The following is a 15,000-nucleotide window of genomic DNA, read 5'->3' on the forward strand; positions in this document are numbered from 1 at the left end:
GCTGAACTCTGAGAGCCTCACAAGAGAACAGAGCAGCAACTGCACCAATGAAACGGAAAAATGTGATCAGTTACACTTTACTTGAAGGTATCGCCATAAGAGTGACATGACACTGTCATGAACGTGTGATAGCCTAATCATCACGAACAAGTCATAAACGTTTACTGTCATTTAATTCCGTTTCTGTCATGAAAAGTTAGGGTTAGGGTTAGGGTTCATGTGTCATGACAGTGTAATGTGTTCATGACAGTGTCATGTCACTCTTATGTAAATACCATCAAGTAAAGTGATACCATATGATCTTTAGTGTACCTCTTGAACACACCATTTCATACTAGCGCAGTATTTTATTATTGCATTATTTTTTTTCGACCGCAGACGGTGCATTAAAATGACACGTTGATATTTAACAGGCTAGTCCATTTCCACTTGCAAAGCTAAAATGTGTTACATTATCATTATAACTATGACTGCAGTCTGCAGTAAAAACGCTCCATTGACCAGATGCTGCATGTCCTTTTCATGAGTATAAACATTGTGCTATAGCGATATATTACTGTACTGTATGCTATTTTAAACAATGTATTCTTTCTTTGATAGAGGTTTAAGTGCTTAAAGAGCTGTCAACACAAGGCAAATCTGGTCAGTGTCTGGTCTTCTTCCAACTAGTCTAAAGGCAATGACTGGGTGAGCTTGTGTAACAATTATGGCACTTTCAGGCACACAACATCAGGGAACTTTCCAAAGATTCTACATTTATTATTATTGTTTCACAGAGGGCTTGCATTTGTGTTGGATTAAAAACTACAGTGGTTTCATTCATTCCTTCAAATCTGCAAATCTGGTAGGTATAGGTCAGTGAGAGGCTTTCCTTCACGCCACCGTAAATATCTTGCTGTGTTTGTGTGCGTGTGTGTGTTTGTGTGTGCGTGTGTCTCTCTGTGTTTGTGCATGCATGCGTGCGTGCATTTGTGTGTGTGTGTGTGTGTGTAGGGAGGTGAGCTTGCAGGGTTGTAGTAGTGACTTCCTGTAATAAATTGTTGTGAAACATTCCATTTGAAGCATTCTCCCCGCCCAGCACCTGTGTTCTCTTTCCCTCTGAGACTTTCATTTCCTGCTTCCCCATGCTTTGATTGGCTTATTTGTGGGCTTGTCTCTCTTGGACCTTGTGTCACTTTGTGTGTGTGTGTGTGTGTGTGTGTGTGTGTGTGTGTGTGTGTGTGTGTGTGTGCGTGCGTGTGTTTCTCACAGATGGCCTGACTCTTGCCCCCTTCTTCCTTATCATTGCACAAGGGAGCAATTTCCTTTTGCTCAGGCATCAAGACATGACCATTTTCAAAAATGATCAACGAGGCCAGAACTGTTTATTTTAAAATTCTGGGGCCAGCAATTTATCTTGGAAATGACAACCACAACTGCAGGACACATAATGTGTAAAACACAGCCAAATTCTCCTTTCAATTTCCTTACGCTAACTTTGGTGACCGCATAAAATAACTACTTTCAGTGAGAATGTTCATCCTGAGCCAACAATACCACGTGAAAAGGGCTGGTGTGAATAGGGCTTTGGTTATTCAAAATAATTCTATTTGAACTGTCATTTGGAAGACAGAAAATCACAACATTTCAATTCCACTCAGTATACTGGCCAATATGTAATTTACATAATGGAATGATGCCAACTCCCATATCCCACGTTTATCACAGCAAAACATTCAACTATCGTTGGCACACACACTCAAAGACACTCACAACACATGTACTCATACAGCAAAAAGGCTCTCTCTCACACTCACGTATCGCACACATAGACAAACACATGCACTGTACACACACACTCACACTCTCACACACACACACACACACACAGCAACACATTTGTAACAGCAACAAAACCCACCTAAATGCTGTAAGTAAATGGCCAACCTGTTTAAATGCATTCTGTTAAAAGCTGTGTAGATCATAGTGACAATATTGTCCAATTCATCTGCTGGCGGTTCATCAGCACGCCATCACAAGTCCCTTCTCCCGATGGAGCCTGACGCCGTTTCCATGCCATTCCGGCTTGTGTCGCACGCAACGTTCTACTCGTGCAAGTTGGCATGGCCTGGTGAGACAACAGGGACAAATTGGTCTCTGCCAGATACAGGGGACCGCGGCCGCCAAAGCCGGGGAGGTTTGGATGGCGCACAATAGCAATCTGTAATTCGGTTTAAATGGGAAGGGATCCTTGCGTCCGATCCAACGCACCCAAGGGAACGGAATGTATCTGATCGAGGTTCTTTAAAAAGCTCCAATTGAGTGGTTATCTGACAGCGAGTCAATTGGGGCAGATGACAACAAAGTGGCACGTCTTATGAAAGTTAATGCCCTGGTGCCCAATCCTCCACCACAGTTACATAATCGCTTTCATGTGAAGTAAACAAGCTTCTCATAGAGAGATTCTATCAAACGGTAAGAGTGTTTTGATGAATACCTTTCAATACCTGAATGGGTCTGGAGGCTCAAAATGTTAGTTTGCCATTTTGAAAACAATCCTCAGGCTAGAATGCCTGGTCTACATTTCAACAGTTTCCCTTGGCGCGTCCAGTCATTGGTCGTCAACACATTTGACCGTGGCCTTATCAAATGCCTGATTACGTATCCGATTTCCTATCCAAAAGGCCTGACCGCTGGTCGACTCCATTTTGATGGAAAACATAACAAGTGGAGTAGGGATACGGAGGCCCATGTTTCCTGAGCCAGTCTGAGCCGGTGTTTGGACTGCACGGGTCATTCTGATAGCTCATTGTGACACAGCATGGGTGGCTCTCGCACGGTCAGTGTATTTCTGCACTGCCATGGCAACAGACCGGCCTCTGCCAATGTTCGGTCAGAGTAAACAGGAATACCCCTCAGTACCGGCACGCACATTCACTCACACACACACACACACACACACACACACACACACACACATACACACACAGAGACAAACACCTACTGTACATTCACAATCACAGTTTTTCCTCTCATGCACATATTGAGAGACAAAGTTACACAAAATCTAAAGCAAAGATTTTGATACATTAAAAAAATACTTTTTGTTAAAGACTTCCACATTCATAAAGAAAATGCTGAACTCACATGATTCCACATACAGTATCAAGGCTACACTTACACAAAGTAGCACCCACGACAAACCTCTATTCATTTTTAGGAGCAAGTTTATTTAAGGCAAGCGGAGGCTGCTTGCTTGGGGACATACAGTATGCTTCTTTAAGTCTAAGCCACGAGGAGCGTTTGTGTACTGAATATATGGGTCATGGTGGGGAACATGCGTCTATGCCACTACCCTATATACTGCTGGCGGAAAGATGAAGTCAGGTCACACTCAACTGACTGAGAATTAACAAGGTTCAGTAACTGCACTGTTGAGTAAAATGTAAATGAAACTTCAGAACATGTGTTTGATTTGATATTATTCTTTACAAATATCAGAATGACACTATCTTCTGCACTGAATCAAACTATTTTCAAACTATTTTCCTCTGAATCTTCATTCTTGGATGGTTTCTGTTTGTGACAAACTAAAACTAATACTTGTAAAACCTCAACTACCCCAACATTTTACACCAAAGAAAAGACTGATCTTTAATGTATTATTTATTCATTTTCTGAGGATTTTAGACCTGGATACAGTCACGCATCACTTCATGTTTCTAAGCAACTCATCAAATAACAAATTGGTTTGTCAAAAAACTAAATTAGTTAATCTAATTAGTTACATTTCCCAGATATTTCTGGACACAATGACATCCTAAGGACTTGGAAGGGTGCCTGGATTATGAGGGTGTATAAAAAAGGCATGGCCTTAATTGCTGTTGAGTCTGTCCACAGTGTCACCTTGTACTGTATGTATGTGTGTAACCACAAAGGGGTGCAATTCTAACGTCAGACATTGTCATTAAATTAGTATTCATTTACCCTTTGGTGTCTATTTTCAATGTACTCTGTACCCTTAACATAATTTCAGATATGCAGGGTTCCATGAAAGTCTGTTTCCTTGCATGCTGAACCAAAGTTACACTATAGGCAATACCATCATGCTGGAGGTGAAATGGGAAGAACTGAGATGCAATTCATCATATTGTAAGTCAGTGTATCATCAACATACAGTAAATGTGAAGCCAGGCTCACAAACAGAGGTTTGCTGTCCATAACCTTTTTTTTCTTCACATGAACACATGTAAACAATGCTGATTGCTAAGAGGAAATGATTAGAAAGGTAAATAGTCCATGGCATACTGAGGGTATAGTGTAGGTGGGGCTCATAGACTACAACAGGAAACACCAAAGTGACTCACTCCACTCACACACCCCACTGCTAAGAGAGCTGTAATATGGGGCAGTTTGTAGGCTCTAGGTCAGCGGTTCCCAAACTTTTTTTTAAATCCCACGTACCACCTTCTACGCCCTGACTCGGCTCGCGTACCCCCACCATCCGACACATTAAAAAGTAACACATTCTATTGAGTCATTCCATGTTTAATAAGCGCCCCCACCCCCCCTTTTTTTTAATGAAAACGTAGCCTTTTATAGAGTTTACAAATGATTTCCATTAGATTAATGTTTCCATATCATTTTTTAGCACCGTACGCGTACCACAGTTTGGGAATCCCTGCTCTAGGTGTACATCCACATGGAAGTGAACTTGAGGATGCTATTTTGTGGGCAAAACACATTTGTGTGGTTCTTTCCTAAAGGCTTGCCAATGTCAGAGGAGGCACTCTTTCACCTCCTTGATACTGACTTGGAGACATCCCAATGTGCCAGCCCCTCCACAAGTGTATAGAAATACAGCATGCATTGCATATCAGTTGTTATAGGACACTTGGGCCAATCACATGGTTTTCAAAAAAGTATGCCAACATGCCAGGGATGTCAGCGGCTAGGGTTGTGTGTCACAGCATGAACTCCACAGAGGGGGTCTCGGGTTTCACCCGTGGCTGTTTGGAAAACAGTTTCGTAATCAACGCCACAGAGAAAGTAGGTGAGCGCTGTCAGAGGAAAACAGAAGCGCGTCATGGAGGCCTACGGAGGAAAGGTTTTCCTACCGCGCTGCATTTCACTGTACCTTGTATCACGGAACTGTTGTAATCTATTACCATAATTCATTTGAGCCATATTAGAGAGCATGTGTGTGTCTAAACACACACACACAAACACACACACATACTGTATGCATATATTCAATATATGCACACACACACACGCACACACGCACGCACGCACGCACACACACACACACACACACACACACACACACACACACACACACACACACAGACATAGATATAAATGCATGTGTGCGGGTGTGTGTGTGTGTGCGTGTGTGTGTGTGTGTGTGTGTGTGTGTGTTACCCCTTGGAGGAAGTTACCGCCTCTTTAGGCCTGTTTTAGTGTGATTTGCTCTGTGACATAATGGGTGATGCCAAGCCACTGCAGACATGAACAGTGAAAAGAGCTGTTTTTTTTTTTTTCTTCTGAGAGAAAGGGCTAAGGTAATCTGGGGTTGCGACAGCCCCACCCCCTTCTTTCTTTCCTTAACACCAAATCATTTCTGTCAGACACTGATAAGAACAGTGAGCTGCTGCATTGCCTTTGGGGTCTGGCTATGAGAGTGAAAACACACAAACACAAACACACACACACAAACCTCCACATAATTGTAGGCTATTCTTATGAAGACGCAGAGTAATAAAAATGGAAGGGAAGAACATGCTCGTGTTAGGAAAGAACAGGTGACAACGCAGAATTAACCCCTGCCGTGATCAGTAAATGTCAACAAAACATGCATTGACGCCTAACAGCGGATGAACTTGATGCACGACTCGTGTGGTCAAACCGCACTGCCCTGTCGGATATTACAGCTGAGCGCTTGCCCGGCAAACCTGACGTGAAAGGTCCGAAAGTGGAAATTGCATTTGTACTGTAGGTGACAACCCACTCTCCACAGACTCGCCAAGTTTTCATCAGTTTACTCAACACACTTTCTGTAGAACCTGGTGAGCGCACGTCGTATCCCCAAGGTATTCCAATATATCTCTGTTTTGTCTCGAATCGCTGGTAAATATATAAGTTGGCAACGTCCCTAATCGCCCGCTGCTTTTCCCTACCGAGCCTAACCCACAGCTGTAACCAGAACCTTGGAATGCGTACACGTTTTGTTCCACTAGCGCCTTCAACAACGAGCACCTACCATTTCCTAAAATAGGGGGAGTCAACAAACGTTCCGTATAAGACAGCCCCGTCCAATAATCTTACGACTTCGAATGCGTTTTGGGAGATGTCTTTCGCACAATTAATCTATATAGACTTAAAAGTATAGCGCGAACGGTAATTTCACCATCCTTGTGATTTTGAGTGCCATTGACATCCCCCTTGCTTCTTTTAAATTAACTCCTACCGTGGTACTTGATTGACGGCTCCATATTTTCTGTTGGATTTTTTTCTGTTGCCCGAGAAAGGAGGAAAAAAAACGGGGATAATTTTGAGAGGGAGAGAGAGCGGTGGAAAAATAACGACGGTGCTGGAAAGTGAAAGGCAAAGGAAGAATACTTTGAGCAACTGAAGAGAAAGAAGGGGAAACAACAGCACCGACGCACTGGAGTCGAAGTTGTGTCATTTACACATTTAGTTGTTTTGCATTTTCTCCCTCATCACATTTTTTTGTTGCTTTCAAGGTAAGTTATTTCTTGCAATTTCTGAACCCACGGGCTAGACAACATTTGTCGTGTCTCAGTGGCCATTTTATATTGAAAAATGCTACCAGCCCTGTTCATCGACTTATCGAACTTATTGTGTGCTTTTGTCAATATCTGTTTGAAATGTCTGCGAATATGTCTGGTTGTAGCCTATTTATCCCTGGAGTACTCCATCCCGTCAGATCACGTAGCCACGTCTATTACCCTCAACTGTTTGTTTTCTAAGCGAATGTCTTCTTTTGATGTGAATGATCTGGAAATTAAATATATTTAGTCATTGTGGTTTAAGCATACCCCCCAAAACATTAGGCTACTGCACTACTATATGTGACACTGATGATATTAATAATAATAATAATAATAATTGTAATAATGAGAATTTCGGCTCAAAGCCATATGTCTCTGTGTTGGCATGCATGTGAGCGTGTTTGTGTTATGTCTGAGTAAGTGTCTGTGCACAGGCATGTTTTTGTCGACGCACGTGTGATGTTGCCATTGATGGTCTTTGTTTCCCTCATTAAATCTCTGGCGGAGATGAGAGAGGGGACGTTTGCGGGAGATGAAGAAAGAGTGAGAGGGCGTTTTGAGAGAACAAGGAGACAGAGGGAAGGTTGCATGTGCGAATCGTGCGGTATTGCATACTAATATGAAGGCAAATTAGTAACCAGGCGTCAAACCCTGCCCGTCTTTAGAAGTAGCGGGCAAAGGGGGCAGATGCTGTTGAATCCGACACTACAGAGGTCGAGAATGCATAAGGCCAGCAATAAGCTGAAGTGGTTTTAGAGGCATTACTCGTAGAGGATTAGAACCACATATAACGACAGCCACACACTCTTTGGCGAGGCTTAATTTTGGCCGTTAACGTTGTTTAATGACACTTCTGGATGTCACAGACACATTGATTCTTTTGTGCGTATACGCGAGTGTGCGTGCGCGCGCATTGATCTATACTGGCTGGCTTTTAAGAAAGTCCTTGTGTATCCAACCGATGTGTGTGCATGCGCGCGCGTGTGTGTGTTTGTGTGTTTGTGTTTGTGTTTGTGATCAGTAGCTATGGGATAGGCTGGGTGCGAGGGGGGCGGGGGTGGGGGGCATGGGCTAGACGCGCAAAGATGGTAGCGCTGGCTGTTTGTGCGAGGACCTCGCCAGAGGGAGAATGTGTGTCAATGTCAAACGGAGGTGTGTCGCTCCCGAGGTTGACTCATCGGCTCTCCATGCGCGCTCAGCGCCTTTGCTGACCCGTGAGAGATTTCAAAGCATGTATGAAGCAGTAAGGGTCAAAAGTGCCATACCATCATCGGTGATGACAGCTATAGCAGAGCTGTCACCAAATGTTTACGGTACGTTAGTGATACGTAGCGCTCCGAACAATGCGTGCACATTCTCATATTGCAATCTCAGTGACAGAGGCGCTCGCGCACACACTCAAGGTCTACACACACAGACACACAGGGATAGACACAAACAAACAAACAAACAAACACACAAAGACACGCATACACGCACACGCACATGCACGCGCGCATACACACAGACACACAGACACACAGACAGACACACACACACACACACACCGCTGTCTCGTTCACACTCTTCAGACTGCAGCCGACTGTTGCGCAGCTGGCGGTATGTACACCGCTCTCGCCGTGACTCATCTCACCCATACAGCATTTATTGATAGCACGGCTCACCAGTGCCTCGGAGCCCAACACCCAGATCGCTCAGCGCTGCGTGGGCTCTCTGACTGCAAGGCAAAGACGTGCCACGCAGAGAGAGAGAGAGAGAGAGAGAGAGAGGCTGAGAGATTGGTATTGGAAGTCCGGCCAGTGGGCGAATGTGCTGCTGTGTCCATTTCCAGTCGTGTATTTTTAAGGCGTTTTTCTACTGCGCTATTAATGGCTCATGCATTTAACGGTTTGGAATGTCTCCCCTCCTCCTCATGATGCTATTCTACACCACCCAAGTTAATTCCACACCAATGGGCCCATCACTATGCCATCTCTCTCTCTCTCTCTCTCTCTCTCTCTCTCTCTCTCTCTCTCTCTCCTCTCTCTCTCTCTCTCTCATGGCCACAGAGGCCACTATAGGTTTACAAATAATGAGGTCTGTCTCTTCAGATCTCTTCTCCAAGCTTCCTATCATGCTCCACATTCTAATCATCCACACCCTGTCTCATGTGCAGATCATAAGTGACAGTTGAAGGGCTAACCCACCCACTGCTGTTTGTGTCTGGTATCACTTCCAAAATCTGTAAATAACCATGGCTGCGGACACAGATTAAGATATATTATGTGTGCTGCTGTTTACAGAGTGTGTTTTCAAGAGTGATTCCATGCAGGTTTTACACATTTGCAATTTTCTCCCTTGCTCTCCCTCTACATACTGTATCCATCCAAGTTTAGCTAAGTTTTTGAGTTTCAGCACCTTGGATAGCTCCCATGAGGATGCATTGGAACTGACTATGGGTGCCTCTCGACATCTCTCCTCGATCCTCGATGCTCGGTCCTCCAGGTTCGTTCCCACTGATCTATAACTAACAATGGATAGACTATCCCATTGTTGCCGCCCCATCATTCTTTATGTAGATCAGTGAGGACGAGCACCAAATAAGGAAGGGAGGATGTATAAAAGACAAATGAGAGGCACCCTGTGATTCTAAAAAGCAGTAGTGATTCAAAGAGTTAGCTAATCCATGGACAAATTTATTTTGTCTTGATGTTAACCCGATCATTTTACGACAAAAAGTGACAGTGAATGTTGATCTACTCAGAATCATGTTTCAGAATTTGGATGAGTTTATCCTAGGTAGTTATCAGTTGGCATCACAAGATCCATTGATATCGGCAGGGAACAGTCACTGCTACTAGTTTTAATCCAAAAAATGTCGTATGATTTCCATAAATCAGTTTAATTCAAACCTGCAATCCTAATAACACTGTGTATTCACACATTATTCTCAACATGTACTTGTCTTTTTGTGTTTCCCATACCACAGGTGTAGTGATTTACAGTCAGTCCACTGTGAACATTATGTACAGTTGTTATGGTTACTATTGCACACAGTGTTGATACAGAGCAGTGACATTTCACAGGTTCTGTTTGTACAGCATCTCACACCTGGAAACCCATGAGCACGTCTTTTTTTCCCTTTTTTTGCTGTCTTTTGTTCCTTAAGAGCATATTAAGAGCATTTTCTGTGTAATCTGCGTGCGATTTGTGCTTCGTGGGTCAGTGAGGTCACTCACTGAAATGTGAGAGGTAAATGAGAAAGCTTTGCCCTTGAGTGACCTGATGCTTTTCCATCATCACAATGGTAATCACAGTGTTGAATGCTTTCCATCATCTAGGTGCATGAACTTTGAACAGTGCTCAATATAAACCAGTGTAGTTCAGTACCTCACTACCTCATGATACCTTTTCAGTACTTTAACATCTTCCTCCATGTCACTCAGTGCTCAATATAAACCAGTGTAGTTCAGTACCTCACTACCTCATGATACCTTTTCAGTACTTTAACATCTTCCTCCATGTCACTCAGTGCTCAATATAAACCAGTGTAGTTCAGTACCTCACTACCTCATGATACCTTTTCAGTACTTTAACATCTTCCTCCATGTCACTCAGTGCTCAATATAAACCAGTGTAGTTCAGTACCTCACTACCTCATGATACCTTTTCAGTACCTTAACATCTTCCTCCATGTCACTCAGCGCTCAATATAAACCAGTGTAATTCAGTACCTCACTACCTCATGATACCTTTTCAGTACCTTAACATCTTCCTCCATGTCACTCAGCGCTCAATATAAACCAGTGTAATTCAGTACCTTATCACCTTTTCAGTACCCTAACATTTTCCCCCATGTCACCGTGTTGGAGTAGAATAGGAGAGAGAGCCATTAACACAGCAGCAGACATCAAAGTTATGATGTTTTGATCGAAGCACCTTTCACTTTCACATTGGTCATGGACACACAGAGATGGCTTCTTCATATCTGCCTTTTCCCCATGTTCACGCCTAGTTCTGTTGATACGCTTTGTTGCACAAGTGGTTTGTAAACATGTTTGTCATAATGTAGCCGGTGAACTCGCGTAACCCCAAAATTGTGATTTTTAATAGCAAATTCGGCCACATGTGGGAACCAGCTGAGATCGTGACCGAGCTCGTCCTCTGACAAACACCAAAACATCTGGTCTGTTGCGACCCTCTGCCCCCGATTCCACAAAAAGCCCACGCCTATTGGGTATTGTGAATCTATTTGTGTTTGTTTTTGTTTACTGATGTGCCCTTTCACTTGACCAGCAAATTGACGTTACATGATCCCCCTCACAATGACTTGAGATTGTATTTCTGTCTAGGGCGCCACAATGAATTGATTTTTATTTGAAATTGCCATTTGAACGAATGCAATTAACTAATCTCAAAGGCTGCAATTAATTGCGCGGCTCACAAGCCTGTCCCAAAACAAATTGAACTGAAACTTGACTTTCAAACAATCTGTCACATGTCAAATCACAACGGCATTATCTGTCAGAGAAATTGCAATTAGATGTTTTCCCCAAATGCAGCCCTATTTCTGTAATTCCTAAAAGAAAATTGGCTAGTTTCCCTGTGACTCTCTCCCTTTCCTGTGAATCTCTTTGGATAAATACATAAAGATTCAATCTTGTGAAGTGCATGTAAAGTGTCAGCAATAGTGAGAAGGGGCCCACTGGTCATCCGTGCTCACAATAGGAAATGTTGTGCTGTACCACTGGACTGCCATTGCTGCATTGAATAAAAACATACAAAAAACAGAGAGCCATATTTTCACCATAACTGGTGTGACTAAAGTCCCAGTAGTACATAGCACAGACAAATAGTTTACCCAAGGACAGCGTAACAGCAGTGACGAGTGGCATCTCGCTGGTGACGGCCTAGGGCTGAAATGCATAGGCTACTTTTTCTTTGAAGACACGGTCCAATGAAAACGCATCATTAGCTAATGTGTGGTGTGTGGAGTGCGGTTTTCAACTTTTTGTGTTTACACAGTCTTTTTGAAAAAGCTTGCACCCTACGAGGGAGTTAAATGAGTGGAGTTGAGTGCGCCTGTGTCCTGTGTTCAGCAGTGACTATAGGCCATTGGCCGTGTGACGGTGCTGACTTTGTCCAAACTTCTCTGGGCTGTGGCGCCTCTCCAGGGCCAAACACAGGGGCACAATGGCTCCTCTGTCTCCCTCCCTTGTCTCTGTGTGCCCTTGTAGACTGTCCCCTTGTAGGGGCTATTTTTGGGGCCGGCTGTGGTTCTGTTACTCCATTCAGTTTGGTTTTTTTTTCGGTCGTTCTTGCTCCTGTTTTTTCCCCACAAGGCCTGTTTTGCCCCATGGGGGCACTTAACTGCAAGTGGATATCCACAAACGGACGTGCACAGAGCTGCATGAGTTTAGTAGGGTGTGTGTGTGTGTGTGTGTGTGTGTGTGTGCGTGTGTGTGTGTATCTATGTGTGTGTGTGTGTGTGTGTGTGTGTATGTGTGTGTGTCAGAGGCGATTGCTCATTGAGTGCAGGGGAGGCTCAGCCTCCTCTAAAATATTACGGAAAATTGCATGAAATAATGCCTATTATGAGCTACATTAGCAAGCCTAATATTCCAACTAGAACATGCTAAAAACGTGTTCAACTTCATGGCTATATCATTATAGTTTCGTTTTGCAACAAGGTTTTGCCTGTCATCTATCGTGATTTCGCACGTCTAATACATTGCTGTGACGACACGATCCATTAAAATCCCCATAGAGGCTCGGCCTCACTGGACTCCGATGGCACTTCGGAGTGGGCTGGTCTCAGTGCAGGAAAAGCTAGATGAATATTGGATAAACGCCGCAAAATCGTCATATCCAGGGAAGCCCGGCCTCTCTGGGGGTGAATGGGACAGTGGGATGGCTCGGATGCCGAGCTTCTGTATGATGATTGGAGGAACCGTCATTTTTTTTGATTGGCAAGCATATTTCGCGATTGCACAGGAAGTTTCAACAGAGACGGGCTCATGGTTTCAAGTTCAGGGATGCGTGAAAGTTACGGAACCTTACAGGGTTGGCAGGTGAACTCGAGAGGCAAGGCTCAAATTTTTAATTCTATTGCATGTTGTACACAGCATATCCTATCAATAAAACCGTAATGTGGAGTTACAGAGTTCGTGATTTGCATTTGTTTCAGTTGTGTATTTAGGCTAAGTTGTAGGCTAGCCACATAGCTCGCTATAATAACTGTGTTGCTTGGCTAAATTGCTAATGTTTACTTGAATTTTATAAGCTATTTGATAGCCTTCCCCACCATGGGAGATTCCAAATAAAACAGCAAGGCATATGAACGAAGAATAGAGCTGTTTGATCTATTCTGTTTTAGGATATATTTCCCCCTCAAATAACAATATAGCAGCAATAATATTAATTTAATAGTTGGCCATTTTTATCAGAGCTTCCCCTATTCCAATGAGCAGCAACCGCCACTGGTGTGTGTATATCTATGTGCATGTGTGTGTGTTTGTATCTATCTGTGTTGACCCTAATTCGACACATCTATTGCAAGTTGTGTTATTTTCAACACATATTGTGCAACAAATAAAAAAAAGGAAACAACACAAACTATGTTGTCCCTATACAGAATGTGTTAAAAACAATGCAAGTGTGTGTGTGTGTGTTTGTATGCATATGTGTGTGTGTGTGTGTGTGTGTGTGTGTGTTTCTGTACTGCATGCACACTGTGACTATACAGTGCCTCCCTCTGGCAAAGTGATTTTGACAAACGTGACAAATGTCCGGATCCAGAGTTTGGCCCAGCTCTCCACCAGACAGACAGATCATGTGATTAAACTCGCGAGTCGCATGAGCCCCTTTCTCCATCAGCAGCCATCAGCACCACCACTGCCACCCTCTCCCTGCTGCCGGTCCACACCCGCCCACCACACAGCAGACACTCGGGGCTAGACGTGCTAACGCTTTTGAGCACACTGACACTTCAGGTGTATTTGATTCACACCTGCGCCATAAAAAACGGCGAGGTATGTACAAACAGGCACTGAGGTAAAAGCACAGACTGCCTGTCACAGGAGCTGAGAATGTCAAATTGCACTTTGCCGTCTCATGCATATGCATTCATAGGAGGGTCAGGGGAAAGTGTGAGTTTCGTGAAAAATATGGAAGGAGAAGCGTTACAGTAAATGCGAATTAGGTAGTCCCCTGTACGAAAGCTGCCCATGACAGCACACGTTCATTTTGTGCTGAAATATCTCTGCCTTCTGCAGGTGTTAATCCAAATTGCGGTGAAGTGCGTCAATAAGGGTGCTTTCACACCAACATCGTTTGGTGCGCACCAAACGGTCCATTCGTACCAAAACCTCTTAGTTTGGTTCGTTTTCGTTGGTGTGAAAGCATTAATCGCACTCGGGTGCGCACCAAAACAAGCGGACCGAGACCTCCAAAAAGAGGAGGTCTCGGTCCGCTTGACTCCGCACCAAAAGTAGACCTCTGGTGCGGTCCCTCTGGTGAGAACGCGAACTGGGGTCCAAACCATAGACTGTAGGTCAAAATAGTGAGTCAAAATTGGCGCCGATTTCTACCGGAAGATAAACATTGAGAAAAAAATCAATCAGACTAATTTTGGTTCGTTTTCTGGTGTGAAAGCGGACCTCACTGGAGTCTATATGCTACATAATAACAATTTCACTGCCTGAAGCGGACCAAATAATCAAATTAGTGGTGTGAAAGCGCCCTAAGAGAAACTTTCAGACAACATAATCATTATTTAGAGCACAAGTTTTGCCTCTACTATATCAAAAGCAATCTTAACTTTTGTTGGCCTTTCAAATGTTTTACTCTCACTTTCATGCCATCCACTTAAACTTTCCTACTTGCTAGATTTGAACAATCTTCCGTGCACAAGTAGTTTGATTAGAACTACTGCTCTTCATTATCTTCCTGCTTGTTGACATCATGCATTGTATTATTTCATGATCACTAATGTTTGATTCCTTTTAATGTTGCCATCAGTTAACTTCATTCAATTGCGTCTGCAACTTCAACTTGTGATTGAAGTACGTTGTTCAGTTGTTAACGTTCATAAATTGCGGTAGGGGTGGAGAAAGGCGCTGATTGCCTGATGAACTGGAGGTTTGATAAATATCACATTAGCTGAAGTGTCACAGTGTGTAGTTTCTGCGCGTTGGACATGGCACTGATGATGCTATGTTTGCAAATGTACATACATCTGGCCCTCAGA

The 15,000-nt window shown here is 43.5% G+C and overlaps 1 protein-coding gene across 1 annotated transcript in view; it reads left to right on the plus strand.

Moving 5' to 3' along the window:
* Positions 1-6,318: 6,318 nt before the first annotated feature.
* Positions 6,319-15,000, plus strand: part of ndrg2 (NDRG family member 2) — a gene marked incomplete in the record, with an annotated part of 39,250 nt that continues 30,568 nt past the window's right edge. Inside the window, 1 exon segment of the mRNA XM_062515928.1 lies at positions 6,319-6,725.

Source organism: Sardina pilchardus, chromosome 16 (assembly GCF_963854185.1).
Source record: "Sardina pilchardus chromosome 16, fSarPil1.1, whole genome shotgun sequence".
Classification (NCBI taxonomy): Eukaryota; Metazoa; Chordata; class Actinopteri; order Clupeiformes; family Clupeidae; genus Sardina; species Sardina pilchardus.